Genomic DNA, 8,506 nt, shown 5'->3' with positions numbered 1-8,506 from the left:
AGTGGTAAGTATTGACGTATTGGAATACAGTACATATCCATTCACACTTGACTATGTTTCTCATCAGCCCTTTGGCATTTTTGGTATAGTGTTGTTCTAGGATGATAGAGTAGTATGTACACATTGGTTGCAAACTGGCTTCAGGCAGTCTTAGTTGAGAGCTTACCTTGGTAAAGCCTGTCCCCTAAACAGTAACACAATGTAAAAACAGCATGATGCCTACTTTGAAAGATTTTATGAAAATGTACAGTATAAGCTGTGAATGCTATAGACATTGTGTACACAAATAGACATATTCTCTTGATCTAATGTAAGATGTGCTATACTTAATTACAGTGGCAAGGCCTGGGAGGACACATGGGAGCCAGCCAGCCAGTTCCCTTCCTGAGCTTAGCACAGGACTCCTACAGCAGTGACCTGCAGTTCAAATGAATCGCAGCTGATGTTATATGTGTGTTCATAGTATGTCTGATTGCTGTACATTTCTTTCTTATTTGTTGTTTGCCTTTACTGTCTTTCAAATGGCACTAAATACAGTTGAAACCAGATATTTACATACACTTCAGAAAAGAACACAAAAACGTTTATTTCTTTACTGTCATACATTCAATCAGAGTAAACTTTTTCTTTTTTAGATTAATAAATATTAACATATTTTTTGCATTTGTTAAATGTCAGAAACGACAGAGGTTGAATTTTTATTTATTTTTCTTCTCACTTTCATCCAAGTCAGAAGTATACATACACTTCCTTAGTATTTGGTAAAAATGCCCTGAAAGTGTTTCACTTGGGCCAAACGTTTTGGGTATCCTTCCACAAGCTTTCTACAATAGAATTTTGGCCCACTGCTCTTGACAGAACTGGTGTAACTGGGTCAGGTTTGTAGGCCTCTTGCTCACACTTGCCATTTCAGTGCCGCCCACAAATTTTCTATGGGATTGAGATCAGGGCTTACCAATACCTTGACTTTGTTGTCCTTAAGCCACATTGTAACTAATTTGGAGGTATGCTTGGGGTCATTGTCCATTTGGAAGACCCATTTGCGCCCAAGCTTTAACTTTCTTGCTGATGTCTTCAGATGTTGCTTCAATACATCCACATAACTTTCTTTTCTTATGATGCCATTTATTTTGTGAAGTGCACCAGTCCCTTCTGCAGCAAAGCAGGCCCACAACATTATACTATCACTCCCATTATTCACAGTTAGGATGGTGTTCTGAGGCTTTAAAGCTTCGCCCTTTTTCCTCCAAATATACCGTTTATCATTATGGCCAAACAGTTCAATTTTTGTTTCGTCAGACCACAGGACATGTCTCCAGAAATTAAGATTTTTTTCCCCATGTGCAGTTGCAAACTGTAGTCTGGCTTTTTATGGTGGTTTTGAAGTAATGTTTTTCTCCTCCCAGAGCAACCTTTCAGCTCATGGCGATACAGAACTAGTTTACTTTGGATAATGACACTGTCTTACCAGTTTCAGCCAACATCTTTACAAGGTCTTTTGCTGTTGTCCTGGGGTTGAATCGCACATTTTGCACCAAAAAACATTCCTCTCTGGGACTCAGAATCTGTCTACTTCCTGAGAGGAATGATGGTTGTACATTCCCAGGTTTTTTATGCTTGCATAAAGTTGTCTGAACGGATGAACAATGGGCCTTCAGGCATCAGGAATTTGCACCTAAGGATGAGCCACACTTGTGGAGGTCCACAATTCTTTTCCTGATGTCTTTGTGGATTTCTCTTGATTTTCCCATGATGTCAAGGAAAGAGGCTCTGTGTTTGAGGTGTGCCTTTATATGCATCCACAGGTGTACCACCATTAACTCAAATGGAATCAATAAACCTATCAGAAGCGTCTTAAGCTCAGAATGGAATCATCTGGAGTTTTTTGTTTTGTTTAAAGACACAATAAACTTAGCGTATGTATACTTCTGACTTTGATGAAAGTGATAAGAAAAATACATAAAAATTTGTCCCTTGCTCGATTCTGACATTTAACAAATGCAAAAAATATGTTAATATTTATTGATCTAAAACAGAAAAAGTTTACTCTTGTTGAATGTATGACAGTAAAGAAATAAAAGTTTTTGTGGTCTTTTCTGAAGTGTATGTAAATATCTGGTTTCAACTGTATGTTTCCATCTCTTTGTTGAACTTGTGCAGTAAAGTGAAGATATTGTATTTCTGATTGTGGTTCTTGTAAAACACTGTTTATTACTTCGTGAAAAAAAGGCTGTTCTCTATAGCAATTCTGGCTAAAATATATAGTAGACTAATTCCTCATCACAGAGACGGCCCCAATGGCTTGATGTTAACATTGTCAATTTGTCTGTCTGTCTTTCATTTTTTTCTCTTTGGCCCTGTCCCAGTATTCGCACTACGCCCTAAGGTCTTCCTTGAAGTGGACCTTGTTGAAAGTGCACTTAGTGGAGCAAGGCCCCGAAGCTGCGAAGAGCAGAATTGGGACAGTTTTGCACACGTCACTATCTACGACACTTCTGTTGTGATCAGGAGAGCAAACATGGCGCTGGCAGCAGTTGCGGTATTCGCAATACTCCTGCTAAAGTTGATGAAAACTCACCAAAAGTTTCTTACCAGAAGAATTAGGAACCTCAGGAGAAGGCTTCTACACAGGATCCGAACATGTAAGCGGATGCCCGACCAACAGGTAAATTAACTTTTTACAGTTCAATGTAAATATTTCGTTTATTTATAAAGATAGCGCCTATTTTAAAATTTTATCTGACATTTTGAGGTTTTCTCAAACTCTGTCCTGGAAGGCCACTCTCCTGCAGAGTTTAGCTCCAACACTGATCAAACACACCTGAGCATGTCTTCAGGATCAATAGAAACTCACAGCTTAGTGTGTTTGATGGGGGTTGGAGCTAAACTGTGCAGAACTGTGGCCGTTCAGGACTGGTTAAGATAAGTTGTGACATAACCTAAACTATGAAGTGATGTAAACTATAGTGCATTATACGGAGAGCTGATTCCTAATATCAAGTGTGGACAAAATATCAAGAACAGCTCTCAATATAATTCAGTATAGTGTCCACCACCACAAGTGAGTGTCCAAAATAATAATGAAAATAGATCAACTCCCTCTAATAAATAAAAATTAAAAAATGAATAAATACTTCCTCATGGTGTGATCTGTTTTCCTAAATCTGTTATTCAAATTGCTTTTGTCTTTTAAAGTTGGCCAGACTGAACAGGTAAGCCAGGGTGAATCATACCTTGCCTGTCCTTCTGGTGTATTTTGACGTTGAGAGAGACCTTCGACCCGACTACCGCCTTTCAAGAAAATCAATGGATGGCTTCATGAGTATTATGCATGGGTACCAGGACCACGGGTGGGATCTTATTTGGAAGTCCTAATATTTGTATATTGGAGTGCACATGGACTGTCTTACAGAGTCAGTTCCCGGGCACTCTCTGTGCCAATATCGACAGTGTGCGGTGTGGTGCACAGAGTTGCTCAGAAAATTATGGACATTGCAGGTAATGTGATTTGCTATCCACATCATGATGAACTTGAAGAAGTTGGCCTGCGATTTGGACGCCTTGCTCGGCACACAGCATTTGACAAGGCTGTAGGAGCAATAGATGGATGCCATATTCGTATCAAGCCTCCAAACCGTAACAAAGAGGACTTTTTTAATTACAAACAATTCTATTCTATACAAATGCAAGCCATCTGTGACTCTCAGGGACGTTTCCTCAACATCTTTGTTGGTTTTCCTGGCTCTGTACATAATACCCGTGTTCTAAAAAACAGCCCACTTTGTGCCCACTTGGCTATTTTCTTCTTGATGGAGGATATCCCTGCATACGGTCCCCCATAACCATCATCACACCCTACAAAAGGAAAGCTTCAATCAGAGCCATTCACGTGTGCGTTCAATTATTGAACGAGCCTTTGGTATGATGAAGGCACGCTGGAGGGCAACACTCTTCAAAGCCTTAGAAGTAAAGGTTGGCTTCTGCACAGATGCATTACTTCCTGTGCATTCTTACACAATGTCTGCCTTACCCATGGTGATGTCCTGGAACCAGAGCCAGCAGATTCTGGACAGGAGACAAGTGGCAACCAGCTCTGGACGAGACTCGCTGCACATGTATCAGCACCCCTTAATGTTCAAGAGCACCTTTTGGAACATGACTACACAGTTTAATTCAAATACCTCATACCTCAACACACACATTGTTGTCATGGGTGTAGAAAGTTAAGACCTTAATTATTCCATTGGTCTGACATTGCACATCATCATGTATCTATCTATTTTGCTTGACGTTGTTTACTATGACTATGACTATAAGCCTACACATTGTCAGCACATTTATTTTGTTATAAACTTGTCTTGAACTACTTTGTGTGAGGACTCTGCCATAATCTTGTTGGTAATTATATCTAGTTTTGTATGGCAGGGTCCTAACAGTACAATGTTTTGTGTGGGAGAACGTGGTTTTGGTATTGTCATATCAGACCACGCTTTTCTCGTGTCTTGTGACTTTTCCCCGCTCCCTTGTATTCTCTTGTCATTGTGACTTTATCCCCGCTCCCTTGCATTTTCCAGTCTTTGTTTTTACGTCTTGTTTAGTTTAGTGTTCTGTTTTCATGTGTATACATATATTTATATATATTTATTTATATATAAATATTTATGGTTTTGTCTTGTTTGTATTGTGGTTGTCTTGTGTTTGTATGTGTTTTTCAGGTTCACGTGTGCTTTCCTCACAGGTGTTCCTGTTCAGTGTGATTACCTCCTCTCGTCTTCCTCACCTGTTGCTTGTTATCCCGTCATCTTGTCTGTGTATTTAATCCCTGTGTGTTTAGTGTGTCTTTGCAAGTTCGTTTGTCAAGATTGTCAATGATTGTCAAACGATTGTCAAACGATTGTCAAACGATTGTCAAATTTTGTCTATATACTCGTCTGTCACGGCGTATGTTCTCGCCATTTCTAGCTACGCTAGTTTCTAGTCTTGTTTTGTGTCTGATTCTAGTTTGTGGATTTATTTCCCTACCCCAGTCTGAGCTCACTGCTACCCGAGAGTTTTCCTGTGGACTCTGATTACTCGACGGCTCTCTGGACTGTTTCTCTGCTGCCTGTTACAGACTGTCTTCAACCTCTGTTGGATTTATAGACTGGTCTATCACTTTACAGCGGAGACTTATCGCGGCATTGTCGCTGTTCATTGGAGAGGTCCTTAATCACTGGAGTTGTCCAGCTTCTCTCATCAGTATCACTAACGCTCTCTCTCTCCCTCTGCCCGCCGCAGGATTTTCCCCTGTCCCTTTGGCTCTCGTGACGCGGCGCTCACGGGAGCGGTCTACGCATCCTGTCCCGTATCGGGGTTCCTATACTTCCTCCCACCGTTCGTTGTCTGGCCGGAGCCCGAACGTGTGTGGTTCATCGTTCCGGTGCCTGTGTGTGTTCCCCGTCTCAGCCGTCTGCCCTGGTGTGGCTTTATGCCCAGACGTGCCATTGTCTGTTTGCTGTCATTATTGTTTAAATAAAACCTTCTGTTAACTGCATTGGGATCCTCTGTGTTTTGTGCCTGACAGAATGAACTTGCCATAAATGGATCCCGCAGTAATGGACCTACCCTGGCCTGCCTACAGAAGCCACCAAGCACATGTCCTGTTCGGCCTTCGGCAGAAGGGAGTCGATGTGAAGGATTTCGCCATGGACTTTTTGAGGGCTGCCAAGTACTCCGGCTTTACTGGGGCCGAGTTAAAGGTAATCTTCAACGGTTGCCTCGACAAACCCCTTTCTGCAGCAGAGCAGAGGACCCTGAGACCCCTGGACTTCATAGATACAGTGGAGTATTTAATGAACCGTGAAGAGCCAGGGGATTCTATTGACACCTCTCATTCTGCCCCTTTGTCATCTGTCCCAGAGGGCCGTGTTGTCGGGAGGATGGTCCTGGAGAGCTCAGCACCCACCACATCAAGCTCCATAAGCTCCGCCCCGCCAGCCAGCCTTCGGGGTAGTCGTCTGGCAATACGGGGAAGGGGCATTCTGACTGGGGCGATCAGGCTGGGGAGGTCGACTCTCGTCTCTCCAGCACCGGAGACTACGCCCGCACCCGATCTCCGTCCTGCATTACCCAGCCAACATGTATATGTGGGCCCCACATGGGTTTTACTTGGGCTACATGGGTACCAAGTGGGCATGGTCCTATTATGGGCATCTTATATGGGACTCACTTGGGTTAGTGTAGTAGGCCCCACATGGGTTAAAAAACATAGGCTCCCTATATGGGTCCTAGTTGGGATGTTAATGGGAAATGAGGGCATGGGCTCATAATAGGAAACACATATGGGGCCCTCTTGGGCAACCAATATGGGTCTTAAATGGGCTAACACAATAATTCCCATATAGGTTCCTTATATGGGTCCAAAGTGGGACCCACATAGGTTATGAGTATATGTGATTTGAATAAGGAAACACAAATGGGACCCTTTTGGCCAAACCATATGGGTCCAACATGGGCAAACACAATTATTCCCATATAGGTTCCTTATATGGGTCCAAAGTGGGACCCACATAGGTCACCTATATATGTGTTTTGAATAAGGAAACACATATGGGACCCTTTTGGCCAAACCATATGGGTACAACATGGGCAAACACAATTATTCCCATATAGGCTCCTTATATGGGCCGAAAGTGGGACCCACGTAGGTCACATGTCTGTGTTTTGAATAAGGAAACTCATATGGGGCCCTTTTGGCCAAACCATATGGGTACAACATGGGCAAACACAATTATTCCCATATAGGCTCCTTATATGGGCCCGAAGTGGGACCCACATAGGTCACCTGTATATGTATTTGAATAAGAAACACATATGGGACCCTTTTGGCCGAACCATATGGGTACAACATGGGCAAACACAATTATTCCCAAATAGGCTCCTTATATGGGCCCAAAGTGGGACCCACATAGGTCACCTGTATATGTGTTTTGAATAAGGAAACACATATGGGACCCTTTTGGCCAAACCATATGGGTACAACATGGGCAAACACAATTATCCCCATATAGGCTCCTTATATGGGCCCAAAGTGGGACCAACATAGGTCACCTGCATATGTGTTTTGAATAAGGAAACACATATGGGACCCTTTTGGCCAAACCATATGGGTTCAACATGGGCAAACACAATTATTCCCATATAGGCTCTTTATATGGGCTGAAAGTGGGACCCACATAGGTCACCTGTATATGTGTTTTGAATAAGGAAACCCACATGGGACCCTATTGGACAAACCATATGGATACATCATGGGCAAACACAAATATTCCCATATAGGCTCCTTATATGGGCCAAAAGTGGGACCCACATAGGTCACCTGTATATGTCTTTTGAATAAGGAAACACATATGGGACACTTTTGGCCAAACCATATGGTTACAACATGGGCAAACACAATTATTCCCATACAGGCTCCTTATATGGGCTAAAAGTGGGACCCACATAGGTCACCTGTATATGTCTTTTGAATAAGGAAACACATATGGGGCACTTTTGGCCAAACCATATGGTTACAACATGGGCAAACACAATTATTCCCATACAGGCTCCTTATATGGGCTGAAAGTGGGACCCACATAGGTCACCTGTATATGTGTTTTGAATAAGGAAGCACATATGGGACCCTTTTAACCAAACCATATGGGTACAACATGGGCAAACACAATTATCCCCATATAGATTCCTTATATGGGTCCAAAGTGGGACCCACATAGGTCACCTGTATATGTGTTTTGAATAAGGAAACACATATGGGACCCTTTTGGCCAAACCATATGTGTCCAACATGGTCAAACACAATTATTCCCATATAGGTTCCTTATATGGGTCCAAAGTGGGACCCACATAGGTCACCTGTATATGTGTTTTGAATAAGGAAACACATATGGGACCCTTTTGGCCAAACCATATGGGTTCAACATGGGCAAACACAATTATTCCCATATAGGCTTTTTATATGGGCTGAAAGTGGGACCCACATAGGTCACCTGTATATGTGTTTTGAATAAGGAAACCCACATGGGACCCTATTGGACAAACCATATGGATACATCATGGGCAAACACAAATATTCCCATATAGGCTCCTTATATGGGCCAAAAGTGGGACCAACATAGGTCACCTGTATATGTCTTTTGAATAAGGAAACACATATGGGACACTTTTGGCCAAACCATATGGTTACAACATGGGCAAACACAATTATTCCCCATACAGGCTCCTTATATGGGCTAAAAGTGGGACCCACATAGGTCACCTGTATATGTCTTTTGAATAAGGAAACACATATGGGACACTTTTGGCCAAACCATATGGTTACAACATGGGCAAACACAATTATTCCCATACAGGCTCCTTATATGGGCTGAAAGTGGGACCCACATAGGTCACCTGTATATGTGTTTTGAATAAGGAAGCACATATGGGACCCTTTTAACCAAACCATATGGGTACAACATGGGCAAAC

The sequence above is a fragment of the Misgurnus anguillicaudatus genome, chromosome 20, assembly GCF_027580225.2.
Source record: "Misgurnus anguillicaudatus chromosome 20, ASM2758022v2, whole genome shotgun sequence".
Lineage (NCBI taxonomy): Eukaryota > Metazoa > Chordata > Actinopteri > Cypriniformes > Cobitidae > Misgurnus > Misgurnus anguillicaudatus.
Note: the sequence above shows the minus strand (reverse complement) of the source record.